Source organism: Rhinolophus sinicus, chromosome 5 (genome assembly GCF_057876585.1).
Source record: "Rhinolophus sinicus isolate RSI-liver-muscle chromosome 5, RSI-T2T, whole genome shotgun sequence".
NCBI classification, from domain to species: domain Eukaryota; kingdom Metazoa; phylum Chordata; class Mammalia; order Chiroptera; family Rhinolophidae; genus Rhinolophus; species Rhinolophus sinicus.
Genome location: NC_142505.1, coordinates 77,999,793 through 78,026,859, shown reverse-complemented (window position 1 = coordinate 78,026,859; position 27,067 = coordinate 77,999,793). Strand labels below are relative to the sequence as shown.

At 54.4% G+C, this 27,067-nt stretch overlaps 1 long non-coding RNA gene across 1 annotated transcript in view; it reads right to left on the bottom strand.

The window, feature by feature from the left end:
- Positions 1–27,067, bottom strand: part of LOC148758275 (uncharacterized) — a 269,662-nt gene that overhangs the window by 239,435 nt on the left and 3,160 nt on the right. Inside the window, exon 2 of the long non-coding RNA XR_016021347.1 lies at positions 19,952–20,065. This is a non-coding gene — a long non-coding RNA (uncharacterized LOC148758275). The remainder of the gene's footprint in view (positions 1–19,951; positions 20,066–27,067) is intronic.

Here is a 27,067-nt window from a genome sequence, read left to right as displayed (position 1 = left end):
CCAAGCCAGAAGCTGGTGACACACAGAAGGACAAAGTGATCCAAGACCCTGCCCTCAAGGAGTCAGTGGTCTAGTGTGGGCTGGAGTCGCCCACTGCCGGCCACATGACTTTAGCCACGCCCCTTCATCCCTTAGTCTCAGCCCTTATCTGGAGAGGTGGCCAAAACTGTTTTGTTAAATGATGAGATACTGACACACGTCTCCAGATGCCACTCATGGGAGGCGGCCTGGCACGAAGGTGAAGAGTAGCCCTGCCTGCAGACTGCCTGGGTTTGGATCCCAGCTCCGCGTCCCTACCAGCTGTAACCTGGGCAGGTTAGACACTTGGTGCCTGATGGTGGGACGAAGACCACCTGCCTCCCAGGCCTGACATGAGAAGTAAACAGTAAACACCTGGCAAATGCTGAGCACAGAGCCTGGCACAGAGCTGATGTTTATGGGGTGCTTATTTCCATCAGCGTTGTTACATTGTGATCATACGACAGGCAGAGGATCTAACTGAGAAAACCGTCCTTGTCACCAAAGCATTCTTGCTTTGCACGGTGTGACCATTGGTCCCTTGAGAACCCAGGGGAGGGCCCCTATCCACACTTGGTGGGGATCAGAGAAAACCCTTGGAAGAAGAAATATCCAGTTAAGACCAAGGCCAAGTAGGTGTTAGCCAGGCCAGGCCAAAGGAGTGGGGGCGGGGAGGCAGTCCAGACAGACGGAACAGCATGTGCAAAGGTGCAAAGGCCAGAGGAGGAGCGTGGGCTGGTGAGGGGCATGTGAGCTGGGCACTCTCACGGGACCACTGCGAGGATAAGGGGACCTACCCCGCCAAAGGGCACTGAGAACTTGGCCCCTGTACAAGTGCAGGGATTATGCAGTTATTTTTTCACTAATATCCAAAATAAACAGCTAAAAACAAGTGTTTACTGCAGCCCAAGATGGCTCTGGGATGGGCCCTGTGGGCAGGTGGACTGAATAAGCCCCTCTCCCCAGCTCAGGATCGCAGGCTCCCCCCGTCCCCAGAACACAGGACTCGGGCAGAGCCTGCCTGCCTCAGGTGAGGCATTCACAGGTGTGAGCCCAGACCTCCTGGGGTTCCCGGTGGAGTCTCCCTGTGCCTGTGACCGCTCTTCTCTGAGACACACACAGCACCTACTGTCACTGTGTCACCTGGCATAGGAGCAGGCTGCCTGCCACCTCGTACGCAGGACCCATTGTACATTGTAGGGACCCAACTGCTCTTTGGTGGATTGAAGTTAGGGGTTCATAACTTTAACACAGAGTTAGTTTCTATTCTAAAGCCCCTCTCAGAGTAGGTGAAGTGTCCTACTGCACCTGATTTTGCAAGAGACAGGCAGCCAGGGGACAGGGCAGGAGAGCCGGGCTTGGTCATCGGGTGGATCGCAGGGTAGAGAGAGTGTGGGGACAGCACAGGAGCCTGCTTGGGCCTGTGTCAGTGGGGCCACCAACAGCCATTCTGGCAGATGTGGCCAGAGTCTGGCTCTGAGCCACTCCCTGTGTGGTTCAGGTAACCAAGAGAAGCCAGGGGAGGATACTGGTCCGTCCTTCCTTGTAGAGAGGGTCTGGCAGGTGACAGCCTACCTCCCATCACTTCTTCACTATGTGACCTGAGCATGTCACTGCCCGTCTGTACCTCAGCCTCCCCACTTATAAGTAGGTTTCCTAATAGCCGCTAACCCAAGAGGTGGTCTGAGGAATAAAACAATGAACATCAAGGGCCCAGGAGATGCTGGCACAGCCTGGCTCTCAGTAATGGTAGCTGTAATTACTCCAGTACTTTTCTGGAGGCGAGATGCCAAGGGAGAAGCAGCCATTGGCCTCTCCGAGCAGCGTTTCCTGTCCTCTACCACTCCGGGCGCACCCTGGGCCAATGGAAACAACCCTGAACATCTCCTGTTTCCTGGGGGGTGGGGTGAGCTTTGGGAGGGGGAAAATTCATTCAAATTTTTATGGATAATTTTTTTAAGAGATTCGAGCCAGGCAAATAATCCCTCAAATCGATTCTAAGATCTAAGGCAAGTAAAGCAGTAAGGAAGGTAGCGTGTAGGGCATGCGACGGCTGACGCGTTCATTCAGAACCACAGCTGGGAGGCAGGGAGCCGCTCCTGGTGCGCTGTGTGCGCTCGGGCCCTCGTGTACCATGAGTGTGGACAGGGCATCCATGCCCATCTGTACAGCTGGGTCCACATCTGACTCCTGTAATTCACTGTGACAGGGGCGTGGTGGGCTCTTCCTCTGTGAGGCTGATCATGAATTTAACGTGCAACACCCCCACCTGCATCTGTCTCTGGGGAAGAATGGAGTCCCCTCCACAGCTAGAGGACCAGGACACAAAGCCCCAAGCAGAGAGGTTCAGTAGGGGCACAGCCACTTCTGGGAACCACACTGTGGTCACCTGACAGCCCACATCCCCGGAATGTACTTCCCCAGAGAGGTCTGCTCCTGCTCTGCCTTTCCTCTTCTCCAGGGGCTGCCACCGCCCACCCTGCAGGCCAGGCCAATCAGCCAGTACATGGGAGAATTCAGACATCTCCCCAGTGGTGAGCCCCTCCCCAGGGCAGCCCCCCGACTCTCTGGCCGGCCAGCTCACTGCAGAGCCATCACAGAGGCCACACCCCGCAGGTGAGCCTGAGCCCCTCACAGCACAGCCAGCACAGCAGCCAGGAGCAGAACAGTCAGCATGGCCGGCCAGGCCACTGAACCACCCCACAGCCCACACCCTATAATTAGTCTACAGGCCAAGGCTGGGGACAATGGCCTAGAAACGCCAGCAAATGGGATATGTACATTAAAACCGGGTCTCTGTGCCAAGTATGTGACTTAATTACATAGCCCAGGTACTCTCCTCTCTCGTGAACTCTCACCCCGGCCTGTGACGACACAAAGGAGGGATTAAAGACTGCCTGCCACAGCCAGCAAGGCCAAGTCTGGATGCTGAAAGCAGAGAGGCCGCCACAAAGGACACCCAGAGCCAAGAGGAGCCACCCTCCAGTGGCCCCAACAAGAGGAGAAAGAGGGGGGCAGGTAGTCAGCAGCCATGACCTGCGTGAAATTCTGAGTATACTGCCACACCTCGAAACAATGATGGCCTTCTCGTACAAAACAGCGGGGCCTCTGGATGACCCCAGCAACTGTGACCCTCTTACCCGGCTCAGGCCTTTCTGCATGGTGACCATGGCCCCAGAAGATGGCCACACATGTCGCATTGCGTCCTCTCTGCAGCCAAGGCCAGGTCACCAGGCTGAAGTAGGGGAGGCAGAGCCAGGCATGGTGAGCTCAAGGGGGGCTCCTTTGGGCCTCTGTCCTGAGACCACAACCTGAGGGGGTGGCTCTCACCCCGAGCTGATCACCCATGCTTCAGGTGGGTCACGGCCTGCCCAAACCACACTGGAAAAACACATGGTCAACCCCTAAAGGTACTAGGCAGCGAGCCTCAGAGGAACCCAGAGCAAGCCTGAGTGTTGCGTCTCCCAAGGCCCCTCTGCTGAAGTGTGATGGCCCCAGGACAGAGGAGCTGGCAAAGGCTGTTGTCCCCAATGTCATCCACTGCTCTACAATGCCCCCCACACACCGATCCCAGTCCACGTGCCTACAGGGAAAAACAGGGATCCCAGCCTCCCAGGATCTGGCCCAGTTTGGGAGTTAAGTCTCATGGCCAAGACTCACAGCTATTGACCAGTCAAGGAAGGGTCTGCCAAGAGGGAGAGTCTACCAGCCTTGTCCCTGCCCTTCCATACAAAAGTAGATGGGCCAGGAAGACAGGAAGAGGCAGAGTCAGACATAGGTCGCACCCCTCCCTGCAGCCCACAAACATGGTCGGCTTGCACACCCAGCAGCCTCAAGGATGGATAGCAACAGAACGTGGAATACAGATTTGAGCAAGAGGCCTCTGAACCAACACCAGGGTCTCTGGAGTGGGGAGAACCCCATGTTGAAGGGGCTCAGACCCCTCAGCCCCTAAGCCCTGTTTGAGGCCCCGCCCATGCCACCTTTGATGTGCCCGCCAACTCGGCTGCCTTGAGACCCTCTCCAAATTCCCAGCCTGCTGAGTTCCCAGCACTGCACCTGTGCTGTCTGTCACCATGGTAGGGGCCCGGTGGGCACCCCCAATCAGACCTCATCAGGCTGTCATGGGCACACCAAGCTCGAGGGACAGAAACTTGCCAGGTCCACACAGCCAGCATTTCTCACTGCCCCCAAACACCAATGCCCACGCAGCTGGCCCTGCTAGCAGACACCACAGCGGGAGGGGAGCTCTGGACTGGCAGTCTCTTGCCTGTGGTCCAGGCTACTCTGAGAGTCAAGCGAGTACCAGAAACATCAAATTATCTCCATCCCCTGGAGAGTGTGGCCAAGCATAATTCTGCCCATTGCCACAATAGCAATAAAATAACCTCCTCAGGACCTCAGTTTCCTCATCTGTGAAATGGTCACAGTTGTAAACCCCTCACACACACACACACACACACACACACACACACACACACACACACACACACATACACACACAAAGGGAAGGAAGCCTGAATAGCACATTGCTCAGAACACACATGTAGCTTTCACTCTGAGGCTCCTTTTTATTAGTAGGCTCTGATTCTCGCATATGTGCCTCCAATCTGTGGCTAAGACCAAGTACCAAAATTTGGGCATAATTTACCATTTCTATAGATTTAGAGCAGATTTAAAGAGGTTCCTGTAACAGCATCCCTTTTTTCCATCACTGGCTTTCCAATTTGCTTTCCTGAGTGTCAAGGAAAAGGCAGAGGAGCATCAAGGGAGTAGGGATGGTGGGAGATCTGGCCATACCTGGGGAGAATGGAGCCGGGGGAAAATAGCCTCCACCTCCCGGGAGGCAGCAGGACCACCCAGTGGCCAGGAGCCTGGCCTGGGCTCAGGCCCCCTGGCTTCAAATTCTAGTCCCACTCCTTCCATGCTGCAAGTTGCTGAACCTCCTTACCTCAGTGTTCTCATCTCTAAAATGGGAATCACAACAACTCCCACATCCTGGGGTTGTATATGTGTAAAGAGAGACAGTGTGTAAAGCCCATGGCACAGGGGTAGCCAATTAGCTCAGTTGGTTAGAGCGTGGTGCTGATAACACCAAGGTTGCTGGTTTGACCCCCGCATTGGGCCACTGTGAGCTGTGCCCTCCTTAAAAAATAAATAAATAAATAAATAAATAAATAAATAAATAAATAAATAAATAAAAAATAAAGCCCATGGCACATAAGCCTGGTTCACACTCAGCCCAGTGAATGCTGTCTGTCACATCAGCCTCCCACCACCTCCTCACTGCACCACCCCCTGAAGGGCCTATGCTGGGGCAGCTGGTCCCCATCGGGTGGCCATAGGAAAGCTGGCATTCTGCAGTCCCCTCTCCACCCCACAGATGAAGATGCTGCTTTCACCACCCCATTCCCTAGACGTGTCAGTGAGCTCACCAAATGCCACAGACCTCATTTAACAAACCTTTGAACAGGCATGTGTCATAACTCTCTGGATCTGATCTTCCCCACAACCAGAAGCAGCAAAAAGCAAGGCAGTAGGTACATCACCATCTGTCCGAGACCCAAAGAGGCAAGTGTGTGGAGTTCTGGAGCAAGTTTGTCACCAAACAGCGGTGAGATTTCAGGGAAGTCACTGGCCTCTCTAGCCAGTGTTTCCCTTTCTAAGAAATGGGAGGCTGGACTCGGCCAGAGCATGGAGTCCAAGGGCTTCAGGCCTGCCCTCCCCGAGGAAGGCAGAGCTCTCCGACTGAAATATAATGCAGGCCACCATTTGTAAGCCACATACGCAATTTTAAGTTTCCTAGTAGTCACATTAAAATACGAGTAAAAAGAAACATGTGAAACTAAATTTAATAATATATTTTATTTAATCCAAGACATAGAGAATATCACTTCGACATGTAATCAGTGTAAAAAGTCCTTACTATTTTAGAGCCTTTTTTCATACTAAGTATTTAAAATCCTCGGTGTGTCTCATTGCACATCTCAGTTTGGACCAGATACATTTCAAGCGCTCAATAGCCATCGTGTGGTTAGTGGCTACCGAACTGGATAGCCCAGGTCTGACAGGAACGGCAGGAGTCCTCCATGCACCTAACTGTCCAAGCTTGGAACTGTGACTGCCTGGCTCTCTATTAAAAATAATTACAATTATTGAGCATAAGGTAATAATTATGATGATTTAGTTCTTCCCATGTGCTTGGCACATGCTTCACAATAATCATGTGAGATAGGATTTTACAAAGTCGGAAACTGAGGCACAGAGAGGGCAAGTCATCTGCCCAAGGTCACACAACTACCAAGTGGCAGAGGTGGGATTGGAACCCAGGTACTGACCTCAGAACCAACCCGTACTCCGAATCACTGCTCTACACTGCCTTCTCAGCGCCACCCTTTCTGCCCACCCTCTTGGCCACACCTCGGACTATCCAGGAGGGCAGGGAGGTGCCAGAAGAACAGCTTTAACTTGCTCCCTTCTTCCTGCCCGCTGCTCCCCAGACTTCCACAGCCCAACCGGGGACCCAGGCTCCACTCCAGCCCACTCTCACCTACCACCAGCTGGGAGAACTGGCGGGCTCAGCCCTGAGACGAGTACTTCATTCACAGGCTGGTAAAGGGGCTAATTAAACACCCAGCCCACAACCCCCGCCACCACCACCATGACTGGGGAACCCAGCACCTCATCACCCTGCTGCCAGCCAACAGGCCCAGAGGAATGCCACACAGAATTCGGCAGCGGGCAGAGCCAGGCAAAATCCCTCTTTATAGAGTTATTTTTGCTGTGGAATTTTCACTAGCCTGTAAAATATTTTTATATTTATTACACATTTAACGGGAGCTCCTAGAATCAACAGGGTGTAAATAATGAAAACTAGGGCAGTAAAGGCCCCAATAAACCTCGCACCAACTCTTTGATGCTCCCTGTGAGCTCCAGTTTCTCCTTCCTCCCCAGACCCCATCCCCTTGTCCCAAAGCAAGCCCAGAAGGCCCGGGGACCCTCCGCAAGCCCATCTTTGGCTCCCGGAAATTAGGCTAACCATCATCAGCCAGGACCGTGCCATTAGCAGACCCCACTGAACATGCTGACTGAGAAAGAGCCAACGCTAGTGCTCATGGGAGCTAGGCCAGAAGAAGACCTGATGGAGGTGTCCCCCTCCCCCGACCCCTGGCCTCAGGTGGCTCTCCTGGTCCCAACACCAGCCATGCAGTACAGACTCATGCTGGAATGTCACATTCCCAAGGCCACAGCATCCTAAGTCTCAAGAGAAAGTGCTCCTTCCACAAATACTGACCTCCATGGATCCCATGGCACCTTGACCCAGTGTGCCTAAGTTCTGTGCCCCCAGAAACCTCCCAGAGCTCCCGTCTGCACCCCACTCCCCATGTCTTTTATACCACCACAGGACAAGATTGAGGGGAAGCAGGACCTTTACATCCTGTCCCGGGGGGACTCAAGAGACACAGAGAAGGAAAGAGACTGACCCAGAGGGTGGGTGCCAGTGAGTGGCAGAGCCAGGACTAGCCTCAGGGCGAGAGACCACATGCCCGGGGAAAGACACCCAGCCTGAGCCCCCACCCCAGGCAGAAATTGTTCTCTCCACATGTCAACAGCAACTATCCTACCTCTACCTGCCAGGGCCCCTGATGCCTAGGGACTCAGTCCCTGACAACCCACCCTCTCCACGCTGAGTCATCTGACTGTCAGCGGCTATGACAATTCATACTGAGCCCAAATCCCACCCCCCCAGAGTTATGCCCTGTCTTCTGCTGCCTCCTCCTCACACATTCCCTTTATTCACCTGGACACAGGTAAGCATTGCTTCCCAAGTCATTCCCAGACCTCAGAGCATCCCCACATGATGAGGGACCCACTCCCAGGAGGATATGCTGTCCCCTCACCCAACCAAGACACTAAGCATCCATTTGTGCATTTGGAGGTGCCTCCACACACATTTATTAAGCAACCACAGTATGTGACGAGTTGACTCCAACTTTGTAGCCCGGATCCCTGCCGTTGAGTCTGGGCTCTCCCACCACAGACAGAAATCAGGAATTGATTTTCTGGACCTAAATATGCAACACTTTTCATGTATCCTGAGTAAAGCCCGCTCCCCAGCTGTGGCCACATGGAGCCCGCCCAGGCCTCCTCAGCACCCACGTGGCCACGAAGCTGCCCCATCCCAGCTCAGCAGCCTCGCCAGTCGTCAGCAAGACCACACAAGGTGCCTGTCCTGCTCAGACACTCACTGTGACGCCCAGCCACACTCGATCCAAATAATATCCACGTATCTGCCCCACCAAGGGAGAAGCCCCCGCAGGGCCGCCGTCAGACAAATGTGAGGCGAAGGGCGTGAACCCGGCGGCTCTTCAGACACGAGTGGGACTGGAGTGGCTCTTCTCTGGGGACAGATCAGGCAGCAGCTCCGGCCTGCAGCTGCTATGCCACCAGGAGATTCTTGTCTCTTAACCCCGATAATTATAGCCCCTGGTGCTCGGTTAACACCCGTGTCATTGCAGGGTGTTGGAACAAGCAGAGTCTGAGTGAGGAAAATTAAACAACAGCATCTGACAAGTGGCCCATCCCCTGTGGCACCATGCTGAGCCAGGTCCCCAGGGGGGGCGGTGGCTAGGCCTCACTGGCCCACCCGGGAGGAGCCCTCACCTCAGGGCAAGAAGCTTGTGGTGAGTAAGACAACAGCCTACCTGGGAGAAGCCTGGAGGAGGAGGAGGGGAACCACAAGGGCCCTGGAAATGGGGGGGTGGAGGCTGGGCAGGCCACCTGCAGCCATAGCGGTAGATTTAAGGGCACTTCCAGATACAGTCCCCAAGAGACCTGAGCAGGTGAGAAACACCTCTCTGGATAGAAAGCAGCACCCCACTTCCCCACGCTCCAGCCCCTCCGTGCCTCCTGAGGAAGCAGGCCAGGCAGGTAATGGAGACCACAGGGACTGTGCTCAGGGCTTTCCCAAGTCCCACTGTCGTGGCCCCACTCGGTTTTCCCACATCCTGGGGAGCTGCAACCCGAGATATTGGTGCTGAGCCCCACGTTTAGGAGCTACCAAGGGGACATCACCCATGCCACTGAGTCCCCAGTGGGCCTCAACACCAAGCACTCCACCTCCATCCCCTGCCCCAGGAAAGCTTCAACAATCAGTCATGGGTGCCAGCGCACTGGGGCAACTTGCCGCAGACAGAGGGTCTGCAGGATCTTAGTGCCAGCCCCCCGTGTGTCCTGTTCCTTGCCATGTCCCCCACAGGACCGAATTCAGGCCTCACACTGAGGACCAGAGACATGGCCAAATGAGCTATAACACCAGCAATGCTCATCACTCATCTGCTGGCAGCCCCTGTGGCTGTTCTCATTTCACTCTGCTGGAACCGTCCCATTTTACAAGTGAGAAAACCGAGGAGGCCCTGAGAGGCTAGGCGACTTGTCTGAAGTGGTAGATTCAGGATTTAAAGCCTAGTCGGATTATCTCCAAATCCCAGAGGACATCTGAGGACAGTCTAAGCTTTTCTTTTTGTTTGTTTAAGGAAGCAGTCCAGTGAGACCCTCCCCCCAGACAACTCCCCCTAAGCTCCCAGTTCCCAGGGCAGGCCCCAACTGCTCAGTCACCCTCCTCCTGTGCCAAACCTGGGGGTTGGGAATGGCTCTCCCAACTCCCACCCAAAGAGAGGTACCGAACAGACTTCAGTTTCCGGGCACCCGCCATGAGACAGAACACATGTTTTCTGAGTTCCCACCCTCCTCGGGTTCCCCCGACATGCTGGAGATATTATTATTATTTATTATTTGCTGAGTGCTGACAGCGTGCTGAGCATCAGACTGAGGAGCCCAGGCCCTGCCAACACGGCTTGCACTCAAGACAGCCAGCGCGACATGGCTCCTCGGAGACCCAGACACACAATCAGCTGCCGGCCGGCTGCTCGGAACTCAGCCTCCCGAAGCCACGTCTCTGGTCCTCAGCCCCAGTCGCCCATGCCCTGCGGCCTCTCGCACAGCACAGGAGGAAGACGTCTTTAGAGCCGGCAACTGCATGTTCCACGGCTGGGCCTCCAAGCCCACGAGGAGAGGGAGGATGTGCTCCGCGCCGGGCTATGGCAGACCCAGGAGAAACCCGTCTGCGATCAGGGCCTCCACGGTTGGTTCAGCCCCCACTCATGCCTGCTGGTGGCTGTGGCAGATCCTAAGAGAAGTCAAGACGGCCATGTCACCAGCCTCTCCTCTCCTGAGCGTGCAGCTCACTCTCACCTTCTCCCTCAGGATCGAGGATCAGAGGCCAGAGTGAACGCCTGCATATTTGGAGAATGTCAGGGCCCCAACCTGAAAGCAGAGCCAGGACCAGGGAGAGGCAAATGAGGCACAAAATATAAGGGGCACAAAATGTAAGGGGTCCCCAAAAGAAACCAGTAATCAAGATTAACAATATTTCCATACAATATTTTCTAGAACCAAAATTAAGGCAAAAATCCCAGATGAATAAAATACGAAAATTTTAAGTAAAAATAGAATTGGCATGCCTGATTTTTCCTTTGCCTCAGACTCTAATACAGCTCAAAATGGCCCTGCTAGCATGGCCACTCAGACGGGGGGGTATTGGAGGAGCCTCCAATGTCTCCCTGGGTGAGGACTCACAGAGAAGATCTACCCCTGAGAGTAGAACCATCCGGAGGTCAGTGGGAGCCATCAGCATCTAGGGGTGGGACAGGGAGAAGAGGCACCTTGGAGCACCTATGCTGCTCCCCCCACCTCGGAAATGGGCTCCCAGCCTAGGGGCTCAGAAGCCACTGTCCCCTGCCACTCAAGTACCTATATCATTTCAGCTCCCTCCCCTACCATGTATCCAGCCCAAGCTCAGACATGCTGCAGAGAAAGCCTGAAGAGAAGCCCGCCCTTGTGGGTGGGACAAACCAAGGAGAGGCAAGCATCACAGTCAGGATGCTCCCATCAGACCCTTGGGGTGGGGCCATGTCCAAGTTGCCCAAAGCCCCCAGCATCCATACTGTGTGACTGAGGCTGCACCCAGGCCCCGAGGGAGACCTCCCAGCCCCCTGTCTCCTACTGTCCCACCCACCCATGCACCCTCATGCGGCTGGAAGGACCACACGGGAACCAGCCATGGTCCCCACCCTGGGGAGATAAGGGGACCCACCTACCTTCCCTCATCATCATTCCTGGTACCCCATCCTCATTTCTTTCTTTCTTCCCCCTCAGCCGAATCATTCTTTTATTCATTTCTTTCAGAGAGCTCATGGGTCACAGGCTCAGGGCCAGGCCCAGGCTGGCCTCAGAGATGGAACAGTCCTGCTCCACCTTCAGGAGCTCACAGTCAGATGGGAGAGGTGAAGCCAGCGCAGGCCTTGACAACAGGGAGTGGGGCACGGGAGCCACCTAACCCAGCCAGACACAGAAGAGGGGGAAGCAGAGAGGCAGGCCAGCTTTCCGGGGGGCTGAACCAAGGACAAGCAGGTTTTCACCAATGTGGGGTGAGGGTGGGGTGGAAGGAGGGGGGCGGGGTCCAGGCAGATGAAACGTGTGTCAAGTCCAGAAGCAAAAGGAAGCCTGGCACATTCGAGGAAGTGCAGGTAATAGGGTCCGGGCACAGGAGGAGAGGCAGGTGAGGCAGGTGAGGCAGGGAGGCAGGTGAGGCAGGGAGGCAGGTGAGGCAGGGAGGCAGGTGAGGCAGGGAGGCAGGTGAGGCAGGGAGGCAGGTGAGGCAGGTGAGGCAGCCATCTGAGAAGAGGATCCCCCACACCCACTGCTAACGAGAAGAGTTTCTGTGGTTGCAAGTCTTGTGGGGACCCCAACCTTGGAAGCCAAAGAGAAGACACATGCTTCCTAGTTCCTGGCTGTGGAGATCCCTGGGTCTCCGTGGTAGACAGAATGATGCCCTCCCCACCCCAAAGATGCCCACACCCTAATCCCCAGCACCTGCGATTACTCACTTGCAGGGCAAAAGGGAGCTTCTGCAGATGTGATTAAGTTGAAGGGTCTTGAAATGGGGAGATTACCCTGGATTGCCTAGGTGGCCCAATCTAATTACACGAGTTCTTAAACGTAGGGAACATTTCCCAGCTGTGGTTAGAGAGAGACGTGACGATGGAAAGAGGGTCAGAGAAATGCCATGTTGCTGGCTTTGAAGACTTAGGAAGGGGCCATGGGCCAAGAACTGCAGGCGGCAGCCGCTAGAAGCTGCAAGTGGCAGGGAAACAGATCCTCCCGAGCGCCTCCAGATGGAAAGCAGCCCTGCTGACACCTTGAGCCTAACCCAGTGAGACCCTGTCAACCTCTGACTTACAGAATTGTAAGATGATAAATTTGTGTTGTTTTAAGCCCCTAAATCTGTTGCGATTTGTTACAGCAGCAATAGAGAATTGATACTGCCGCAGAGCCCTCAGCTACCCGGCCCATCCACACCCTCATGCTTCTCGAAGGCAGGGCCTGCCCGTGGGAGGCTGCTCAAGGAGCTCAGCTCTGCGAATGAGGCCGCCTGTTCTCTGAGCCAGGGTCACAGTCCGTGCTTAGAGCAGTCCAAGCCCACAGGTATCGCAGCCCCCACCCCTTCCCAGGAGCCCCTGGGCAGGCCTGTGCTCCGCAGCCAAACCTCCTCCCATCAGCCAGCTCAGTCTCCTCATATCTGGCACAAGGCTGGTCCCAGACCCAGCTGTCCATCTGCCAGGGTTTGGACAAAGCAGCCTGTCGTCGTTGCTGCAGTTTCTCTCAGATCACCCTGCCACGTGCATCTTCTGAAACAGCAATTTCACCTCTTATCGCCCTGCTGCTCCCCAATGCCTAGAGCAGTGATGTGCTGCTCCCCAATGCCTAGAGCAGTGATGTCCAGTGTGCTCCTCAGGCCACTGGAGCCTGGGGAGACGGTCTGAAGGGCAAGCGAATGGGGATCTAGAACACGCCTGGCTGTTCTGCTGCCACACAAACAAGAGTTCACTTCAACAAAGGGCTCTTCAGACAACTAAGAAGTGTGAATATTCTGGTTTGAAGGAAAGTCCCAAACCACTGACAAAACTCAGCACAGAGTCCCCTCCCCTCCCCCTCCCCCCTCCCCCCAGCAGCATCAGTACTTTTGTGTCTACTGGTGTGATTACTGAGGTCACACCTGTATCCTTCTATAGACTGTGAGCTCCACGAGAGTGGGGACTATGTCAGTTTTGTTCCCACCTTGGAATCATAGAATCAAACATGGTGACTTCTGAATGAATAGTTAGGTGAATGAGGGAATGAATTAATGAACACTCCCTACCTGCATACACACACCCACACTGTAGTCCCAAATCACCTCCCAGCCTCTCAACACACTGCCCATAGCACATATCGCAGAGCCGCATTTTGGGGGCCCCTCAACACCCACACGGGAGGTGTTCTGGGGAAGCCTGGAACGGAGGTGGCTCTCCTCCCGCTGTCCTCAGGTCTGACCCAGCTCAGGGCTGGACCTGTCCGAGGTGCTAGCAACACGACCAGGTGAGGGCTCTTGGAGTCAATGAACAAGGTGGGGGTGGGGGTTAGGGGTTCCCCAGTGTCTGTGTGTCTCTGAGCCCCTCCTCGGCTTTCTCTCTGCTTGCTGCTCCCTTCCTGCCTGCCCTCAAAGCATCCTCTCGCAGCTCACAGTTTCGGCCAAGGGTGGAAGATCCACGTGTACTACTTGCACAGTGTGGGGCCTTGGACATTTACAACAGAAAGGTCAAGTCTGCCCTGAGGACCCACACTCACCCAGCACCATCCTGGGCACAGGATCCCCCAGGATCTCAGAGCTGCTCGCACCCTCTAAGCCACTCTGAGGGGGGATAAGGAAAACACTGGGGGGGCCTCGTGTGAGTTTGGTCTAAGCATCTGAGGCTCCTACCCTGAGCCTTCATGCTCCCATTCAACAGACATCTATCAAACGCCTACTATGCACCAGGCACTCTCTCTGCCCAGCCCCTAGGAGGGTGCCTGTGCACAGTAGGCACTCAACTCTCCTGCCTGCTGCAACAGCTGTTCCCCAGAAAACTTTCTGGGCCAGGAAGCTGCATCTGGGCATCCTGACAACCAGCTTAACTCAAGTCTTTACACGCATGCGCTGTCTTCATGCGCCAGCAAGAGGCTCTGAGCAAGGGCCTAGTAGGAGATACCATCAGGGAGACACTCCAACCTGTGTAGTGTGCAGTGATTCACAGCCGGAGACATCCCTCCCGGGGCTACTGCTGAGTTATCAGCCCCACCATCTTCAATTACGAGGCTTGTCACTCATCTCCAGCCATCAGAAGGAAGTGAGTGAGGAGATTAATGTCTTTTTAAAAACTGCTTTCATCCCTTAAAAGGATTCCTCCACAGATGCCATTTCCATTTCTAAGAGGAAAGGCTCTCCACCTCCTAGCTATCTTTGATCATCTTGTCTCTCCCAAAGCATGTTGTGAGGCCCTGCAGGAAACCCTTCAGCTGAGGCCAGGGTGGGCTCCGGACCAACACCCACTTCTGCTTCCCCAGGTCCCAAGCAGCCCCCTCAAGCAGCAGAATTCTTCTGGGCTCCCCTCAGGAGAAAAAGGACAACACCACCACAAGTCTAGCAACTCCACAGAGCAGCTCCCAACTATTTCCCTCGGGGAGTCTGTTATGAATTGAATTGTGTTCCCCAAAAAGACATGTTGAAGCCCTAACTCCACAGTACCTCCGAATGTGACCTTATTTGGAAATAGGGTCATTGCAGATACAATTAGCTAAGAAGTCACACTGGAGTAGGTTGGCCCTTAATCCAGTATGACTGGTAGCCATATAAGAAGAGGGAAATTTGGATACAGACACAGGGAGAACGCCATGTGAAGACGGTATGATACAAGCCAAGGAACTACTCAGGTTAACTCATTAAAGAATCGCTGCCACCAAGTATGCCCTCCACTACAGTGTTAAAATATGTTCTCCAGAAATTTAACATGAAGTGTGTCACCGAGCCAAAAGTGCAATCCCCTGGTCAGTCTGTTCAGATATCATGCGCACAGAAAGAACCCTGGACAGATGGAAGGTGAAGAAGGCATGGGGGAGGGAGGTCCTCAGAAATGCCTAGGCCACCCCAGGGCTCAATGCAAGTAGGGGTGGGCACCACCTGAGATCTGTGCCAGGCATATGATACTGAACATTGAAACCATGCCAGTTGACTTGCCCATGCTCCAGGGAGGGGAGGGACTGCTATACCCCAGTGCCCAGGAAGGGCTTGACAGGCAATGGAGCATCATAAGTGTATACAAAATGAATGCATTTGCTGAAGGAGAGGCAACGAAGGTACTCCTGTCCCCTGCATGGCAGACGGGGGGGTAGGGAAAGGAGAAATGAAGAATGTGCCGACATGTATCACTAGATCAGATCCAGGAAAGCCTTCCCGCACCAGCCGTGCATCCATGCAAGGTTGCCAACAGCAATCAGCACCGGGACCCACTGGGTACGGGGCTGCCCTTCACTTCCCAGGGGACAAACATCACCTCTTAGTCTCGGAAGAAAGAAGCAATAGTGTGAGAGCTTGAGAGCCTGTCTGCGTAGGTTCAAATCCCAGTTCATCTATTTACTGGCTATGTGATCCTAGACAAGTGATTCACCTTTTCTGTGCCTCAGTTTTCTCATCTGTGACAGGAGAGGGTAACCACATCTAGCCCCTGGGTTGCAGGAGGATTCGATGGGTTAATAGGTGGGAAGCACTCAATACAGTGCCTGGCACACGGGACATGCTGGGTAAGTGTAAGCCGACACTATTTGCTATCATTATCCTATGTCCTACAACTCCAGGGAATAGATCCTGCCATTTGCTTTGTTGGCATTCACTAATGGCTCTTCTCTGTATGACAACATCCAAAAGCTATTGACAGAGAATTATGCCTTGTGCCAGAAACACAGAGGAAAGTTACCAAGGTATTTTGGGAAAAGTGGACACAACACTGAGAAAATGAGACACAAGATATCATCATCGGTGGAGAAAGAGTGAGCAGGAAGGTTATGCTGGTGAAAGCATATCAGACCATAAGACATTTGGGTTTTGAGGGTTGAATAGGAGTTTATCTAGTGACTCTTACCTGGCCTACAGCAGGTGTTCTATAAATAACTAGTGATTAAATGAGGCAGCATTCCAGCCCTCGGGTATTAAGGATTTATGGTGTGTTCAAGGATATGGTTTAGCTAACGCAGGAATTGTGACGGCAGAAAAGCAGAAAAATCGGTTGAGGCCAAGTTTAAGAAAGGTCCTGAGTGCCATACTCAGAGGTCTTGACTTTATTCACAGACTCTGCAGAGCCTGGTCAGAGGAAGAATGACAAATCAGAGCTGGGTTTACAAAAATGGCTTGACGTGCAAAGCAGGTGACATAAGACTGAAGATTACAGACCAAGGAGAAGGTCTTGGCAGCCCTGTCTTCCCTCACCAACTCAGCCCTGCTCTCCATTTACCCTTGAACTTTCTTCCTGGTAGAGATGTTCTCGAGTTCACACCCAGAGACCCCACACTCCCAGCTATTCTGGTTAAGGACATGGTGCCCACAGCTGCCTGTTGTTAGATGAGGCCCTCAGCCAAGAACTTTTAGGGAAATGGCCATGTCTCCAAGCAAGGCCCCAGCTGACAGACGGAATTGGGCTGAGAGACAAGTTCTAGTCCTACATTGGAAACCTCTGATGGCAAGCTGGCTTCTGGAATTCCAGAGAACGGGTTTTTCCACACTTAGGGCCTGCAGCCCTGTCTTCTCCCTCTCCCTCCAAGGTGTCCCCTTCCCCTCTGCGCAGTGCAGCCATCCTGGCTAATGGATTTCTTCCCAAACTCAGGCGGTGATGTTCTGTGTCATGGACACTTGAGAATCCCCCTGTGGCTCTGTGACTCACCCAGCCCGGGTCCCAAGCTGTCCTCTGATCTCACCAGCCTAGCAGAAATGCTGCCAACACTGCCGACACCACCCTGACCATCTGCCTGGCAACTGGGGCCACACTTAGGCAGCTGCCCCAGCAGGCACTAAAATTAGGTGACCCACCAGACCTAGGACACGGTGATCACGGGCAGGCTGCCAACGCTGCCCAGAGGGTCAGTCCTCCCCGACTGGGACGTCAGCCAGGGCAGGACCACAGCAGCCCCGCATCGCCTCACACACCCAGGGACACTGAGGCCTGGAGAAGAGCAGGGACCGCCAAAGGGGTGGGAACTTGGATTCTGCTTATTCCCTTGGTAATTAATTGTCCCTGAGGATGAAAATTCACAGCTACCCTTTAGCAGAAATTTAAAGCATATTCCATGAAGAGATAAGAGAATTTTTATAAAGGGCAATCCCATCACCTGAGCTAACCTCCACTTTTGCGGATTGTTTTACAAACAGAAAACACACTCTACAGACAATTGTAAGATGTTCCCTTCCACGACTTAGAATTGTTCTGACAGATCATTAAAAATTCTTCATATACATCAATTTGAATTACTATACAATATCCCATTGTATTAACATGGCATCATTAATGTAATAAAAATCCCTACTGACGAAGTTGTTTCCCCTTTGGGCTATTATAAATAACACTGCAGTGAACATCTAGGGCCGTGAATCTTTGTCCACGTCTGTGATGCTCTCAGGCTGGATTCCCAGCAGCAAAACAAATGGGTCACACGAGAAACACATGTTAAGTAAGGCCCTTGATACAGACTGCCTCCTCTTCCCCAAAAACCCCCACACACATACCTCTGCCAGCTCTGGCCATGGCTCCTTCCATCCACAGTTTGCTCATTGCTGGGATGATTTCTCTCCAGGGGAATCCTGTGTCTGTAACTCATGCCTCTCTAGTGCTGCAGCTCTTTAATGCAATACTCACCCATGGTTCCTTTTTCCAAAACTAACCACCATCCAGGAGACACAAGGCCCTGGACCCAGGGATTCACAGTCGCTACTCCTGTGTATGTGGCCTTCGCTTAGAGGTCAAAGAGACCCGTTGCTCGGGCCCTTCCGAACAGTCCCAAGGACCTCTCCTACACCAGCTGGGATTTGTGCCAGGAAAGGACTGCCGTGAGTGGTGCGTTCCTTCCCAACAAGGTGAACCGATGACCCAAATTATGACACCAGCCCTAAGCCAGCAACCCATCAAGCAACTTGGCCAAGAATCGAATCGCCTTTGCATTTCCCAGCAGAGAAACTAAACTCCTGGCTCAGTGTAAATAGGCTGTCTCGGGTCCGACGTCAGCCTCCCGGCCAGCAAGTTATGGATGGCACTGTCGTTTCGCTCATCATAAATACAGCCGCTCGGCTAAACAAAGCCGACAGTTTTGCACCAATAACCTTTGAACCACTCAAGCCCAGTGTCAATTGTATTTGTCTTCAAGCTGAGGTTTACTCTAGACTGTTTGCTAAATCAGGGCTCATCTGCGGAGATAATTCAAATATATTACAGGCACCAGGCAGATACGAGGGCCTCCCCCACATGGCCTCCCAGGGGTCTCGGCCACAGCAGCCGGCACGCTGTGCATTCCCCTGAACACTCAGCAAGTTTTACCGAGAAAGAGTAAGAAACAAGAAGCTAGAAGCGACACTGAGGCCAGGGTTGTCAGCCCTCTGTGACACCCCAGCAAAATCACTCAGCCACGGGAAGCCTCTGTTTTCTCCTGAACGAAGGGAGTATCTACTCTCCTAAAACAGGGAACACCTCGTTTTGGAGGACTGTTCACATATCAAATCAGGCCACAAGGAATCAGCTAAGGAAAGTGATAATCCAGGAAGTGCACAAATGCAGAATGAGCTCCTGTGCAGGAGACGGGTGAGCGGAGAGCAAGCCCCCACCAAGTGTGGCCAGGCTGAGGAGCAACCAGTGGGGACACACTCTGATCTGACTGGGGTGGGGTGGGCTCTAAACAGGTATGATATAGAGAGACCTTTCAACAGAAACAGATGCAACAGAAAGGAAGCCGCTCTGGTGAAGGCAGGTGCAGTTATCATGGCCACGCCAGGCTAGACTAATTTCTGCATTTAGCATTTCCCAAGTGCCCGCTGAATGCCAAGCCCTGGGCTGATGCCAGGGAAACAGAAACTCAAGCAAGGTTCGTGCTCCCACAGCCAGGGTCCCTCCCACACCCTCAGACCAACCCTACCCACCAACCTTCAACATCTGGGGCCTTCTCAGCCATGAACAAGAGTCCCCAGTGCGTTTCAGCATTTGGGGGGCTTTGCCCAACCCCAGCCACAAGCTCCCCAGCTGGCAGAAACCCAAACCACCAGGTAAGAAGGGGGAAAGGCCCAGGACCACCTCACTCTGCTTCATCTGGCTGTGAAGCCGGGGTCTTGACAGGCCAAGAAGTCAGGAAGGAAGAACTGGGTGCTGAGGGCTGTGTTTAGATGGCCTCCGGTGAACCTCTCTTGAAAATGAATGAGAAGAAACTCAACACACACGGAAACGTCTGGGAGGAACGGGAGGGGCAAAGAGAGAACACAGCCGTTTCATAGGTAACAGAGCCCCCAGCCTGCACCCCCAGCCTGCACCTGGAGCACCCAGTCCCCTTCTTTGCAAAATGGAAATAATATTCTCTGCCCAAAGAGTTGCTGAGAAGATCAGATAAAACGGGGAACATCAAAGCCCCTGGCATCCTGAAACATGCTCCACAAAAGAGAAGGCATTGCTGCTGTCATGGTTAGAAGTTAGAAGGCTGTGCTTCCTCCCCCCAGGCGAGGGGCCAGAGAGACACTCTGCTCCTGGTTGCACCTCTCACTTGCTGTGAGACCTCAGGAAATCGGGAGCGATTTATACAAGGCAACTTCTAACGTCCTTTCAACTCTGACACCATAGAACTGATTCTGTGATGTGGGCCAACCCCCCAGGCCAGCCCACAGCAAGATGTCCCCTCCCAGAGGTCAGCTCAACACTCCCCCAGCAGTAAGTATCATGGGAGCCAGGGAACAGTGTGTCAGCAGGACAGGGTCAAAAGTGTTACCGTCACTCACCTTTGGGAGCCTCGCCCCTATCTGGGGATGCTGGGACCCTGGGCTTCCACTTCTCATCTCTGCGGGCACCTGGGAGGAGGGAGTGCCTGGACCATCTCGTTACCATCTCCATGCCTGAGGAACAGGAAGAGCAAAGTGGCAGCGCCTGTGCTGAGGGGAAGGCAGAGGCATTTATAAATGACCCTCTTAGCTATTTACGAGACACCTTCTGAGAGAAAGCAGAGGAGAAATAAACTTGAAGTAGGGAGACCTGGCTGGTGTCCGAGATGCGCTTTGATAAGCCAGCTGCGCCAGCATTTCTTCTGTTTTTATGGCCACCTTTACGGCCCTGTGTTTGGGACTCTTAATCAGGGGCCGGAAGGAGAGCGAGCAGGATCCAAGGCAAAGAGCCTCGCCGGCAACTCCACGAGCAGATACCACCTCATCTGGAGATCAAGATAACCCCCGTTTTCCTCCCAGTCCAGGTGGCTGTTCCCCAGACGCCGAGCTCTGGGGTGGACGAGGAATTCCTGAGCACAGCAGTAAGTCAGCAGAGCCAGGCCCTCCCGGCAGTCCCCACTGGGCTGCAGCCACAGGAAAGCAGGGCTGCGGCTGGGCTTCTCCTGTGACCAGTCGGCTACCCCCATCAGGACACACTGAATCCCCGATCCCTAAACCCACTGGACTGAGCAGGGTGTCTCAGGGCTGCCTCCCCCACGATAACTGAGTGCTTCCTGCTAGCCTGGGGCCATTACAGCCCCCCACCCCCAGGGGTCACACCTATGGCTCCACCATCCCCATTCCCAGCACTTGCCAGGATTATGTAATGATCAAAAACATGGGATGAGGGAGCCCTTCCATCAAGCACCCTCGGTCTGAATTCTAGCTCTTCTCTTGCTGCCTGGGGCAGTAACACCCTCTGGGCCTTGGTCTTTCTCGTCTGAAAAATGGTGCATGCAGATAGTCCCTAACCTTGCGGGATGGGGATGGGACGGCAGGAGCACAACAGAGCAGAGCAGCTTCGTGCTGGGTGGCTGGGCAACGAGCAGCAAAAGGAGCAGAGTTGCCAGTATTCAGCACTCATGTTCCCTGACTGGCTGTGCCCTGGGAAGCTGACACCTTCATACCAGCCTCACCTACATGATGGAGGCCCTATCCCCAGCCCCACTTGTGTCGCAAACCTTCCTGGGCTCCTAACACGGACCCCCGTGTTTGAAGGGGTAGTGTTACAGAAATGGAGAAAGGCAATCCTGACCCCCAGGAAGCCCAGTCTGCAGCCAAAAGTAAACCCACAAATACAAATAAGTGCAAGACTCAGGACCATGCCAAGGGAACAGGGCAGTAGGTACAAGTGGTCAGGGGAGGGGGGCTAGAAAAGCTGCTCAGAAAAGCGGTGTCTGGCTTGGGCCTGGAAGAGTGAGCAGGAGTCGGCCAAAGAAAGAGGAGGAGGAAGAAGCCATTCCCTGCAGTCAACCAGTGGCTGGTACTGAGTAGCTGTTGAGCCCGCTGGAGGGGAGGCAGGTGTACCTGGGAACAGCACACAAAGGGTGAGAGGAAACGGCGGGCTGGTATGTAAATGGTAAGAACCTTGAGTGGAGGCCGGGCAGCCTCCACCTAGTGCTGAAGGGGCTGCATGTGGGGGACCAGGGTGGGTAAAGGACGTGGGGCAAGGTGGCAACATCAGCTTAGATTGCTTTGGGGGAATTTCTTTTGAATCACAGTGGAGGATGGCAGGTAGGAGAGGGTCCTGGGGGAGGGGACAAGAAAGCAGGCGATGAGGCCACAGCTGTGGGAATGCACAGCAATCTGTCTGGAGGGTCAGCTGTGTGGGACAAGAGAGCCTGCTGTCGGGAGACCCACGTGGCCAGATCACTGCACCCTCTGCCTGTGCTTCCTCCAGCTTCTCAACCGCACCGGAAGGCAGGAGCCAGGGGCCCAGCTCCAGAGCCCCCAGGGCCACAGTGGGCTCTGAGAGGCGCCACCCAGGCCTGGTCACAGACGCCTGCCGCTGGGCAACCCAAGTACCTCGCAGTGTGGACACTCTGCTGGGACCACCTACGGCCCTGGCTTTTGAGGTGCCTTTGGAGGCAAAACTATATGCCTGCTCCTCCCCGCTCCTCCCTGGGCACAGCTCAGCCCAGCTGTGCCACACATCCCCTCAATGGGTCTTATCAGCCACAGCCCTGGATGGACTCCAGCACGATTCAGACGCGCTCCTAGCACCTAGGCCCCAGCAACCCTTGGTCTCCCCTTCCGTCACCCTGGCCCTCCCTCACTCTCCTTCCTTTCCCAGGGTCCCCCAACAGCTCCTATTATTCTTTGTGGGGACATGCTCTCCACACCCCCGAGCAGAACCCCAAACTGACTTCTTTATTTTTAACGTTTTATTTTGAAATAATAACAACCTCTTCCGTTCCCCCCTATGGTCACATCGTACATGACTATAGTGCAAAGTCAGCACCAGGAAACTGACATTGGTGCTGACATTGGTATGAAGTGTGCATATAGTTCTGACATTTTATCACATGTGTAGATTCATGAAATCACCACCAAAATCAAGATACTGAACTGGTCTATCAACCCAATAATCTTTGAGATGGACTTTTTTTTAATACATGCACTGAAACTAAAAAAAAAAAAAAAAATTAAAAATCATGTGTTTAAACTTTCTTTATGGAAAAATGGACAGAGAAAGAGAGGTATGTAACTGTAACAAACTGGCCCCATGTGGCAAAAAAAATAAAAAAGGAAAGGAAAGAAGAAAGAGAGAGAGAGAGAGAGAGAGAGAGAGAGAGAGAGAGAGAGAGAGAGAGAGAGAAAGGAAGAAAGATCAAATCAGGATAGGGAATGGAGACTGGACTCAAGAGATTTAGAATCGGACACACTGGTCAAACCGTCCACACCTGAGCAAAGAGGTGGCTGGGTAATGGGAACCTTGCTTCCCTCTTCCCACTCTCCCACCATCTGACCCCACCCCGAGCCCCCCAGAGAATGGAGGGCAAACCAGAAGTGAGAACAAGCAGTGGTGGGACCCAGACACATGGGCCCTGAACGCACCCCACAAAGCCCAGGGCCCCACACTTCTCTATCCCCCTACAGGGTGAGCCACCAGCCTTCCAGGCCACCATGCCCCTTCCTCCGAAGCAGTTCCCTCCACACGTGCAGCTCAGCTACCACCCAAGTCCCTTCTTCCCCTCTACAGGGGGTTTCTCCATTGCCTCACCATTGTCACAGATGGACCCAAAGGTTGCTAAATGAAGGAATGTATATGACCTTCGTTGAGGCCATTCCTGTCTTAGGCCCTGAGGCCCCCAAAACCACGGCCAAAGTGAGGTGCACAGCCAGGGAGGTTTGGACAATAGCTGCAGGTGGGCCTGGGACGAAGCCCAGGCAAAGGGACAGCACCTAGCCTTCATCTACCAGGCCTCTGGCCACCCTTCTGCTTCCTGAGGGCCCCTGGAGCAGGCTCCTTGGAGAGTATCAGGTACAGGGGATGCAGAATCAATGCACAAGCATGGAGGGACAGAGAGAGGCGCTGGAGCTCAGGCCAGCATCCCGGGGGGGCCCAGGGAGGCAGAGTGTGGGGCTGTGGGCTGCCTCCGCTCAGAAAGAAAGGAACCCGACCTTGCAGAGTAGGCCTGATCATCAGAGGGAAGGCAGGATTTGCCTCCCCCGGCCCCACACCCACCCCATTCCCGGGCCTCCTTCCCCAGCCCAGGGGAAGCAGGAACAGAGGGAAAAGCCAGGGCCCTCTGCAGTCCACCTTCAGCCTCTCACCCGGACCTGCCTCAACTGTCTCTTGCCCTCTCCCCACCATCCAAAGCGAGAGCCCTGCTCAGGACACTTCCCAGCTCAGTCACCCTCATGGCTCCTCATTTCCCCCAGGGATCTCTTATCCTGGCATTCGGAGCCCAGCTGGCCTCTCAGCCTTGGTCTCATAACAGCCCCAGAAGCACCCAGGCTTAGCCACACCGCACCAAACCGAACTCACAGACCCCACACATGGCGCCCCGTGATTCCCACTCCATGTGCTCACCTATTCTGCACACAGCCCTAGACAGCCTCCCCACCTGCTCGGAAGGAAGTCTTGCCCATGTCTCAGGACCCAGTACAAAAGGCAGCTCCTCTCTGATGCCCAGACTGGCTCTACCTCCCCTGATGCCCGCAGGAACCCAGGGGTAGGGGCTGGCCAAGGATAAGCTGAGGAAACTGAGGCCCAAGGAGGGAAAGTGTCTCCCCCTGCCACCCTCCACCTCTTCTGTTCTTTCCTCCTCCTATGAAGAAGTAGAGTGGCCGTGTCTGTCTGGACTGTGGGCAGAGAAGGTCACTGTACACCCTCCAGGGTCGAGGGGGCCTTCAGCCTGGGTATATCCAGGTGCCACAAGGTCCCAGGGTCTAGTGCCAGCCCAGCTCTGCCTCCTTGGAAGCTTTGCCACTGTTGACTACAGCCAAACTTCCTTGTTCCTAAAGGAAGAGGGACCTTGGAATGTGCGGGTCACACTGACCTCCCAGCCTCCCCAGGCCCCTCAGATGACCCAGCACCCAGGGGTTCCAGGGAGATGAGGCTCACAGGCCAGGCCCTTGGCCAGCTGGTCCAAAGCATGCGGGAGAGGATGGAGGTATCCTTCAGCAGAGGGCACAAGCCTGGGACAAGGTCCCATGGAGCCTTCAGGCCGGGCTGCTCCTCCTTCCTTGCTATTTATGGCCCTCTGGAGGCTGTTCTCCCCTTTGTTCTGCCAAACAAGCTGGCTCCTGACTTCCAAGTCAGCCAGGGACTTGGCAAACATTTGTCAAGACTCGTCCCCTCACTTTGTGTTTGTCTACTCGGCAGCCATCTGGGCTCTGTGCACAGACAAGCTTCGCCCCTAAGGCTCAGTGGAGCCCCATCCTCTGTGGGCACCAAGGTCCCACCTGCAGGTACCCCAGAGTGGGAGTCTCTTCACCCACCTAAAGTCCAGCTTCCCCCCACCCTGCCTCAGATACCACCCTGACCTCAGTATCATGCATCCCCCCACCCCCCGGGCAAGAATCCGTGCAGGCCCTGTCAGTCAGACGGTCACACCTACGTGGCAGGGAGTTTGAGGTGTATTGGAGCGAGGTGGGAGGAACCTGTGCGGACTCCAGATTTATGGTGGGGCGCTGAGCATAAGGAGGAGAAGGAGGGGCAGCAGGAGCAGCCAGCACGGGCACATTCCCCCAGATCTGGCCTCTGTGTGTCCTGAGAGCCTCAGGATGGTGCCATCCAGCCAGCCAAGGTCAGTGTGCCCCGATCAAAGCTGTCGGATGGGCACAGCCCCCAGAAAGGCCAGACTCTGCCAGACTCTGATGTCATAGTCAACCTCAGGGAACAAACAGGGAGCCTGAAATGCAGGGCCTCAGCTCCTGCTCTCCGCACCAGAACACTGGACATGGTGAGGCCAAAACGGAACACCAATGGAGCCACTGATACAGGAGTCACACCACTATATTCTCGCTGGCTGCTGGGTTGGAGACACAGGAAGCAGGAGCCACATGATCTGCAATCCGCCGTCCGCTTCTCTGCCAACCAACCAACCCTGCTGGCCACAACCCGCCGTCTGCTCTGCCAACCAACCAACCCCCTAGTGTAGCCACGGCAGTTATATTAGCGGCTAATGGCTAACCGGTAACAGCTGACGGCCACCCAGCCACAGCGGATGGCCATCTGATGGCCATCTGATAACCGAGCCAGCACCTTTCCACGTGAGGCCGAGAGCCTAGAAACTGCTCTCTGGGACTCTGTCCCCACAGAGCCTATGCCAGATGGGGACCCCAGAGGGCAGAGATGTTCTGAAAGGAGTGAGTCTCTGGGCCTCAGTTTCCCTATATGTACAATGGGAACAGAGAAGGGAGGGAGTTCCTCCACATGGAGCTGCCTCAGACCCTCAACACAGGGCAGGACAGGGGGAGAGGCCCAGGTGGGCACAGGTCCAGGGGTCCAGGCAGATCTCCTTCACCTCTGAGCCTGCACTTTTTGGATCCTTGTGGACGGAAGTGACGCCCACGCTACAGGTTTGCTCTGAGAACTACAGGAGCTAATGCAGGGGAAGACGTTAGCCAAGGCCTGGAACACACCCGGTGCTTAACCCATGGGAGCTGGTGTTATCGTTTGTGATCGTGGGCAAGTCCCTGAGCCTCTCTCAGCTCTTCTCTCCCTCATCTGTTAAATGGGCTGACAGCTGATTGTGATGAGGAAATGACCTGATATAAAGAGCCCCGCAGAGACCTGGCATACAGCTGGTGCTCAGAAAACCTTAGCCACTCTGCAAGGATCCAGTAGGTGTTTAATAGGTGCTTACAGACTTGAATCACAAACAACTCCCAGGAAATTTAACAGGTGCAAGGAATAGCAGGTCTATGGGGGTTTTTCCATCAGGGTGGAAGGGGGCCACCTCGGCCAGCCCCAGGGTCCAGGACCCTCAGGGACTGGGGCTGGACGGCCTCGTGGAGAGGCTTCTTACCCTGCAGCTTGCAAATTGTGGCCAGGGAGCCCTGGGGCTGCTCAGGGTGCCTGTAGGGACAGAAGGGTCTGTGAGGGGCGGGCAGAAGAGCCCACGTCGACACCCTCAAGCAGAGCAGCACTGCAGCCGTCTAGTTAGAGGACCTGGTAAAGTTCCATTTGAAAAATGTGCCCTGTTGCTAGAAGTGATCCACGTTCTCGTTTCTCCAGTGAAGAAAAGAACGCCTAGAGATTCCCAGGGGCAAGGAACCCAGCACATAGGAGCTGTGAAGCCTTTCTCGGTACCTCTTTAGGCTGTTCCTCATGACATTGGCAAGAGGCGCCTCACCCTCAGGCAATAAGAACACCCAGACTGAGCCTGCCCTTCCCTAGCTTTGTTGTTGCCCTGCCCCCATCCCAGCTCCAGGACAAACTCCTGCTACCCCCACAGTGCAGGGGAAAGTCACTTCCTCCAGGAAGCCTGCTCTGACCCCCAGGTTAGGCCTGCTGCCCCTGTTCTGTCTCCCACAGCTCCAAACCTGCCCCACTCCTAAAGATGCATCATCTTTAGATCCAGTACCTCATGAAGGATTGCCCTGGGACTGTCCATCCTCCCTGAGTCCCCAGCACCCACACACACACACTCCCCAGTGCCAGCACATAGAGTGGGTGCTTAAAAA